Source organism: Coenobita brevimanus, unplaced genomic scaffold (assembly GCF_032717465.1).
Source record: "Coenobita brevimanus isolate Jiangsu-jjx unplaced genomic scaffold, ASM3271746v2 jjx.HiC_scaffold_1986, whole genome shotgun sequence".
Taxonomy (NCBI): domain Eukaryota; kingdom Metazoa; phylum Arthropoda; class Malacostraca; order Decapoda; family Coenobitidae; genus Coenobita; species Coenobita brevimanus.
In genome coordinates, this window is record NW_027642871.1 from 57,501 (window position 1) to 65,347 (window position 7,847).

Below are 7,847 nucleotides of genomic sequence, written 5' to 3' on the forward strand. Positions count from 1 at the left end.
ACAGCTCGGAAGCAACTCTACCACCATCCACCACAACAGACATTTTCTTCCCGGTTAGAAATTGGTGAAGCCATGCGAGGCCATTTCCAGCAATTCCCAAGCATTGTAATTTTGTGATGAAGTTAACCAAGATAATGCGCACCTTTCCCAGCACACTCAGTTTAAAATGTCACAACAATCCTGCAGACGACAGCCACTGTGGAAGGGTGTGTTCACGTCGCTTAGAGCAACAAGTCTTGAAGGTCTCGTCAAAATTATTAATGTAAAAAGATAGAGAATTGCATGCCACATTATAAGATTATGAAAATAACCCAGGATAAAATATCAAACGAACCTCGGACAAATATAAATTCTGCAAGAAGAAATAGATAAATGCTGTATTGTAAATTTATGAAAATATATAAGGACGAAATATCAAACCTGAATATCAAAATTCCCTGCCATTCTAATTCCTCATACTGGCGCCTTATTTAAAAACCGTTTCTTCGATAAATCTATACCATTCTGATACATAATAATATTCATCATTCATTTAACTCCTCAGATTCCGGCTAAAGCCTCAGATAACCCTCTCAGGCTCCTATAATTTACTCTCAGCTGAATAAAATCATCTGACATTAGCTGGAGTGAAATATTAGATCTGTTCCAATAATGACACACTCAAGCTCGTCTCTCGATTTTAATTCACTGCCTCATCCTCCACTCCTCCCTCACCCATCCAGAAAATTACTCTCGCTCCTTCACTCCCCAAATTTACATCTGCCAATCCCTCACTCCCTATTTTCCCTCTCTCACTCCCGCCATCTCCTAAATACTTCTTCTCGCTCCCCATTGCACTTCTCTGCTGTAATTTCACGCCTTCAGACTCCTCTCTCTCTCTCTCTCTCTCTCTCTCTCTCTCTCTCACACACACACACACACACACACACACACACACACACAACTGATATCCAAATGTAATAACTGAAATTCTCGAGTGACAGTGATGGAGAGAATGGCATGTTGAGTGAGCCTTTGACTGACTAATTTTAACAGTGCTAGAGTGAGTGAGTGTGTGGGTGTGTGAGTGAGAATGAGTGAGTGAGTGAATGAATGGGTAAGTGAGTGAGTGGGTGAGTGAGTGAGTGAATGAATGAATGAATGGGTGTGTGAGTGAGAATGAGTGAGTGAGTGAGTGAGTGAGTGAGTGAATGAATGGGTGAGTAAGTGAGTGAGTGGGTGAGTGAATGAATGAATGAATGGGTGTGTGAGTGAATGAGTGGGTGAGTGAGTGAATGAATGGGTAAGTGAGTAAGTGGGTGAGTGAGTGAGTGGGTGAGTGAGTGAGTGAGTGGGTGAGTGAGTGAGTGAGTGGGTGAGTGAGTGAGTGGGTGAGTGAGTGAGCAAGTAAGAGAGTGAATGAGTGGGTGAGTGAAGGTACGTGGGTGATTGAGGGGGTGAGTGAGGGAGTAAGTGGGGGAGTAAGTGGGTGAGTGAGTGGGTGAGTGAGTGGGTGAGTGTGTAAGTGGGAAAGTGAGTGAGTGAGTGGGTGGGTGGGTGAGTGAGTGAGTGAATGAGTGAGAGACAAAGTGAGTGAGTGAGTGAGAAAGCGAGTGAGTGAGTGAGTGGGTGTGTGAGTGAGTGAGTGGGAAAGTGAGTGAGTGAGAAAGTGGGTGAGTGAGTGGGTGAGTGAGTGAGTGAGTGAGTGGGTGAGTGAGTGGGTGAGTGAGTGAGTGAATAAGTGAGTGAGTGGGTGAGTGAGTGAGTGAGTGAGTGGGTGAGTGAGTGAATGAATGAGTAAGTGAGTGAGTGGGTGAGTGAGTGGGTGAGTGAGTGAGTGAATGAATGGGTGAATAAGTAAGTGGGTGAGTGAGTGAATGAATGGGTGAGTGAGTGAGTGAATGAATGGGTGAATAAGTAAGTGGGTGAGTGAGTGAATGAATGGGTGAGTGAGTGAGTGAATGAATGGGTCAATAAGTAAGTGGGTGAGTGAGTGAATGAATGGGTGAGTGAGTGAGTGAATGAATGGGTCAATAAGTAAGTGGGTGAGTGAGTGAATGAATGGGTGAGTAAGTGGGTGAGTGAGTGAATGAATGGGTGAGTGAGTGAGTGAATGAATGGGTCAATAAGTAAGTGGGTGAGTGAGTGAATGAATGGGTGAGTAAGTGGGTGAGTGAGTGAATGAATGGGTGAGTGAGTGAGTGAATGAATGGGTCAATAAGTAAGTGGGTGAGTGAGTGAATGAATGGGTGAGTAAGTGGGTGAGTGAGTGAATGAATGGGTGAGTGAGTGAGTGAATGAATGGGTCAATAAGTAAGTGGGTGAGTGAGTGAATGAATGGGTGAGTAAGTGGGTGAGTGAGTGAATGAATGGGTGAGTGAGTGAGTGAGTGGGTGAGTGAGAGAGCAAGTAAGAGAGTGAATGAGTGGCTGAGTGAAGGTACGTGGGTGACTGAGTGAGTGAGGGGGTGAGTGAGGGAGTAAATGGAGAAGTAAGTGGGTAAGTGAGTGGGTGAGTGAGTGGGTGAGTGTGTAAGTGGGAATGTGAGTGGGTGGGTGGGTGGGTGGGTGGGTGGGTGGGTGGGTGGGTAAGTGAGTGAATGAGTGAGCGACAAAGTGAGTGAGTGAGAAAGCGAGTGAGTGAGTGAGTGGATGGGTGGGTGTGTGGGTGTGTGAGTGAATGAGTGGGAAAGTGAGTGAGTGAGAAAGTGGGTGAGTGAGTGGGTGAGTGAGTGAGTGGGTGAGTGAGTGTGAGTGAGTGAGTACGCGAGTGAGAAAGAGAGTGAGCCAGGGGGGAGTGAGAAAACGATCAAGTGAGTGAGTGAGTGGGTGAGTGAGAAAGCGAGTGAGTGAGTGAGTGAGCAAGTGGGTGAGTGAGAAAGTGAGTGAGTGAGTGAGTGAGTGAGTGAGTGGGTAAGTGAGAAAGCGAGTGAGATAGTGAGTGAGTGGGAGTGAAGGGCGATAATGGTGAAGCGATGGACACAAACTTTATAGATTGGCTTTAATATATATATATATATATATATATATATATATGGAATAGTTATTTTGCTCTACAAAAAAGGTGACTCAAGAGATCTTAGTAACTATCGACCCATTAGCTTATTATCAGTCATTTACAAACTCTTCACTAAAGTCCTTACGAACAGAATAACAACAATTTTGGAGGAAAACCAACCTCGTGAACAGGCAGGATTCCGAAGCGGGTATTCGACCACTGATCATCTACATACATTGAATCAGCTAATTGAGAAAACTACAGAATATAATAAACCACTGTGCTTAGGTTTTGTTGATTACGAAAAGGCTTTTGATTCAGTGGAGCACATAGCGATTATAAATTCATTGCGAGAACAAGGAGTGAGTGAGAACATTGTAAAACTGCTCGAAGACATATATAAAGAGGGAACTGCCATAGTTAAATTACATAATGACTCGGAAAAAATTAAGATTGAGAAAGACGTGCGTCAGGGAGATTATTTACAGCATGCCTAGAAAGTATTTTCAGAAAGCTAGACTGGAAAAACAAAGGAGTGAACATTGATGGAGAAAAGCTAAACCATTTAAGATTTGCAGATGACACTGTCCTAATCTCAGAAACAGCGGAGGCATTGCAAGAAATGTTAAATGACCTAAACAGAGAAAGTCTGAAAGTAGGATTGAAGATGAACCGGAGAAAAACTAATGTTTAATTCACAAACACCAAAGAGCGTCATCAGAATAAGCGATGAAATTCTTGAAGAAGTTAAGGAGTACACCTACTTGGGACGAATACTAAAATTAACGAAAGATCATGATAGCGAAATAAAAAGACGCATTACAATTGGATGGAAAGCTTTCGGAAATCATAGAGACATTACGAAAAGTAGCTTGCCAGTTTGTATGAAACGAAAAGTATATAACGAATGTATAATTCCAGCTGTGATGTATGGTTGTGAGACCTGGTAATTGACAGAATCAATGGAAAATAAATTAATCCGTTCTCAGAGAGCAATGGAAAGGTCAATGTTGGGAATATCTTTAAGAGACAGGGTGAGAGAGCAGACTAAAGTCAGAGATATTATAGAAGTTATAAATGAACAGAAATGGAGGTGGGCAGGCCATAAAGCAAGAATAAGAGATAACCGATGGAGCAAGAGGCTGACTGACTGGACACCAAGAGCATGTAAGTGTAGCAGAAAAAGGCCAGACAGATGGAGAGGTGAGATAGAGAAATTTGCGGGGAAAACGTGGCAAAGATTGGCTTAGTCAAGGAATTCGTGGAAAAGTTTGGGGGAGGCCTTTGTTCAGCAGTGGACTAGTTATGGCTGATGATATATATATATATATATATATATATATATATATATATATATATATATATATATATATATATATATATATTCGTGGGTGAGTGAGTAGGTGGGTGAGTGAGAAAGTGACTGAGTGAGTGAGTGGGTGAGTGAGAAAGGCAGTGAGTGAGTGGGTAAGTGAGAGAGAAAGCGAGTGGGTGAGAAAGCGAATGAGTGGGTGAGAAAGTGAGTGAGTGGGTGAGAAAGCGAGTGAGTAAGTGAAAAAGCGAGTGACTGAGTGAGAAAGCGACTGAGTGAGTGCGTGGGTGGGTGGGAAAGTGAGTGAGTGAATGAGAAAGTGGGTGAGTGAGTGAGTGAGTGAGTGAATGAGAAAGTGGGTGAGTGAGAAAGTGGGTGAGTGAGTGAGTGAGTGAGTAGGTGAGTGAGAAAGTGAGTGGGTGAGTAAGAAAGCGAGTAAGTGGGCAAGTGAGTGAGTGAGAGTGAAGGGCGATAATGGTGAAGCGATGGACACAAACTTTATAGATTGGCTTAATGTTTCCTTTTATGGCTACTGGACAGTCGATCTAGCTTTGACGTACGCTACTGTCACGTATAAATGGTGTGTTTTAATATCTATATTATAATGACCTGATTCCTGTATGTTTGGGTGTTACCATCACACACCAAACACCACCAAATGTAGCGCCGTGTTTGCTAGAACAAGGTACTATTAAAAGATTCTGACTTGAAGACTAAAACCATTTCCAGTCCAATCGGGCCACCGGTTCCACTCCATGTCAAAGTCATTTCCTATCTTCAGTCAGTAATGCTAATGTACAGTAAATGGCTGTCAGTAAAGAAGTATTAATGCCTATTTAATAAATATTGATATTATAAGTGAGTAATAAAGTCAAATGTAAAGACATAAGTGACGAGCTCAATGCAGGGATCCAGGCCATCCCTGGGTATGGTGTGGTCTAGGGGCAGGGCAGCCAGACCCTCCACTGACGTGTGATGCCGTGCTGTGGAGTTAGGGACAAACCTTTGCATCATCGTTGCATATGTCAGGTTCTGCAGGTCTCTGATCAGGATGGTCTAAAAAATATTTGTGCGCAGTCCTGAGCCGCGAGTTAAGCTGTTTCTTTTTCCAATTACTGCGCTAGGTCTTAGTCAAACCAATGGGGGGCACCTCAGTAATTGGGAAAAGTTCATTATATTTCTACAGTAGGTGCATTGACGATTCCCTATGCATTTTATTTTCTGCCTACCTGCGCTAATTTCTGGTCGATCCCGTCTTTTCTGTGAAGACATCTTTATGTATATCACTCATTTGGCCGACCTTTACTCTTTCCTCACCATGCTCGTGAGCCGGGACAGGGTGGGTGCCCGCTTGCTACTCCTTTTCCTCACCATGCTAGTGAGCCGGGACAGGGTGGGTGCCCGCCTGCTCCTCCTTTTCCTCTCCATGCTCGGGAGCTAGGACAGGGTGGGTGCCCGCCTGCTACTCCTTTTCCTCAAAATGTTCATGAGCCAGGACAGGGTGGGTGCCCGCCTGCTCCTCCTTTTCCTCACCATGCTCGTGAGCCAGGACAGGGTGGGTGCCCGCCTGCTCCTCCTTTTCCTCAAAATGTTCGTGAGCCAGGACAGGGTGGGTGCCCGCCTGCTCCTCCTTTTCCTCACCGTGCTCGTGAGCCAGGACAGGGTGGGTGCCCGCCTGCTCCTCCTTTTCCTCACCGTGCTCGTGAGCCAGGACAGGGTGGGTGCCCGCCTGCTCCTCCTTTTCCTCACCGTGCTCGTGAGCCAGGACAGGGTGGGTGCAGGCCTGCTCCTCCTTTTCCTCTCCATGCTCGTGAGCCAGGACAGGGTGGGTGCAGGCCTGCTCCTCCTTTTCCTCTCCATGCTCGTGAGCCAGGACAGGGTGGGTGCAGGCCTGCTCCTCCTCCTGTCCATGCTCGTGAGCCAGGACAGGGTGGGTGCCCGCCTGCTCCTCCTTTTCCTCTCCATGCTCATGAGCCAGGACAGGGTGGGTGCCCGCCTGCTCCTCCTTTTCCTCTCCATGCTCGTGAGCCAGGACAGGGTGGGTGCCCGCCTGCTCCTCCTTTTCCTCTCCATGCTCGTGAGCTAGGACAGGGTGGGTGCCCGCCTGCTACTCCTTTTCCTCAAAATGTTCATGAGCCAGGACAGGGTGGGTGCCCACCTGCTCCTCATTTTCCTCACCATGCTCGTGAGCCAGGACAGGGTGGGTGCCCGCCTGCTCCTCCTTTTCCTCTCCATGCTCGTGAGCCAGGACAGGGTGGGTGCAGCCCTGCTCCTCCTTTTCCTCACCATGCTCGTGAGCCAGGACAGGGTGGGTGCCTGCCTGCTCCTCCTTTTCCTCACCATGCTCGTGAGCCAGAACTGGGTGGGTGCCCGCCTGCTCCTCCTTTTCCTCACCATGCTCATAAGCCAGGACAGGGTGGGTGCCCGCCTGCTCCTCCTCTTCCTCAAAATGTTCATGACCCACGTCAGGGTGGGTGCACGCCTGCTCCTCCTTTTCCTCACCATGGTCGTGAGCCAGGACAGGGTGGGTGCCCGCCTGCTCCTCCTTTTCCTCAAAATGTTCGTGAGCCAGGACGGGGTGGGTGCCCGCCTGCTCCTCCTTTTCCTCAAAATGCTCGTGAGCCAGGACAGGGTGGGTGCCCGCCTGCTCCTCCTTTTCCTCAAAATGTTCGTGAGCCAAGACAGGGTGGGTGCCCGCCTGCTCCTCCTTTTCCTCACCGTGCTCGTGAGCCAGGACAGGGTGGGTGCCCGCCTGCTCCTCCTTTTCCTCACCGTGCTCGTGAGCCAGGACAGGGTGGGTGCAGGCCTGCTCCTCCTTTTCCTCTCCATGCTCGTGAGCCAGGACAGGGTGGGTGCAGGCCTGCTCCTCCTTTTCCTCTCCATGCTCGTGAGCCAGGACAGGGTGGGTGCAGGCCTGCTCCTCCTCCTGTCCATGCTCGTGAGCCAGGACAGGGTGGGTGCCCGCCTGCTCCTCCTTTTCCTCAAAATGTTCATGAGCCAGGACAGGGTGGGTGCCCGCCTGCTCCTCCTTTTCCTCACCATGCTCGTAAGCCAGGACAGGGTGGGTGCCCGCCTGCTCCTTTTCCTCACCATGCTCGTGAGCCTGGACAGGATGGGTGTCTTCCTCCTCCTTTCCCGACTCAGGGGGGTTTTCATCGTGGTAAGTGGGTGGGGGGTGGGTGCCCTCCTCTCCCAGCTCAGCGGTGGGGGGGATGTTAGCGTTAGGAGGCTGGACAGGGTGGCATTCAACCGGAGAAAATATTGTTTGGTTGATATTCGAAAAGCATTTTTTCAGTGTTTTTCTTCCACTTTTAACCTTAAATTACAGTTATTCTCCTTTGATGTGCAGTGGCACTGGATCTGGGAACGTATAAACGAATTGCACTTGTCCTTTTGGCCCTGGTTCAGTATTCCAGTGTTCAACCTTTGTTTTGTTAAAGTGAAGTGTATCTTTGGTTTTGTATCTTTTTTGCCAGGGCCACCGGCAGCCTGACCTCTTTTCCTTTACTTTTAAATGGGTGGCATTGGCCCTGCTTTCCCCTTGTGTCAACCGCACACA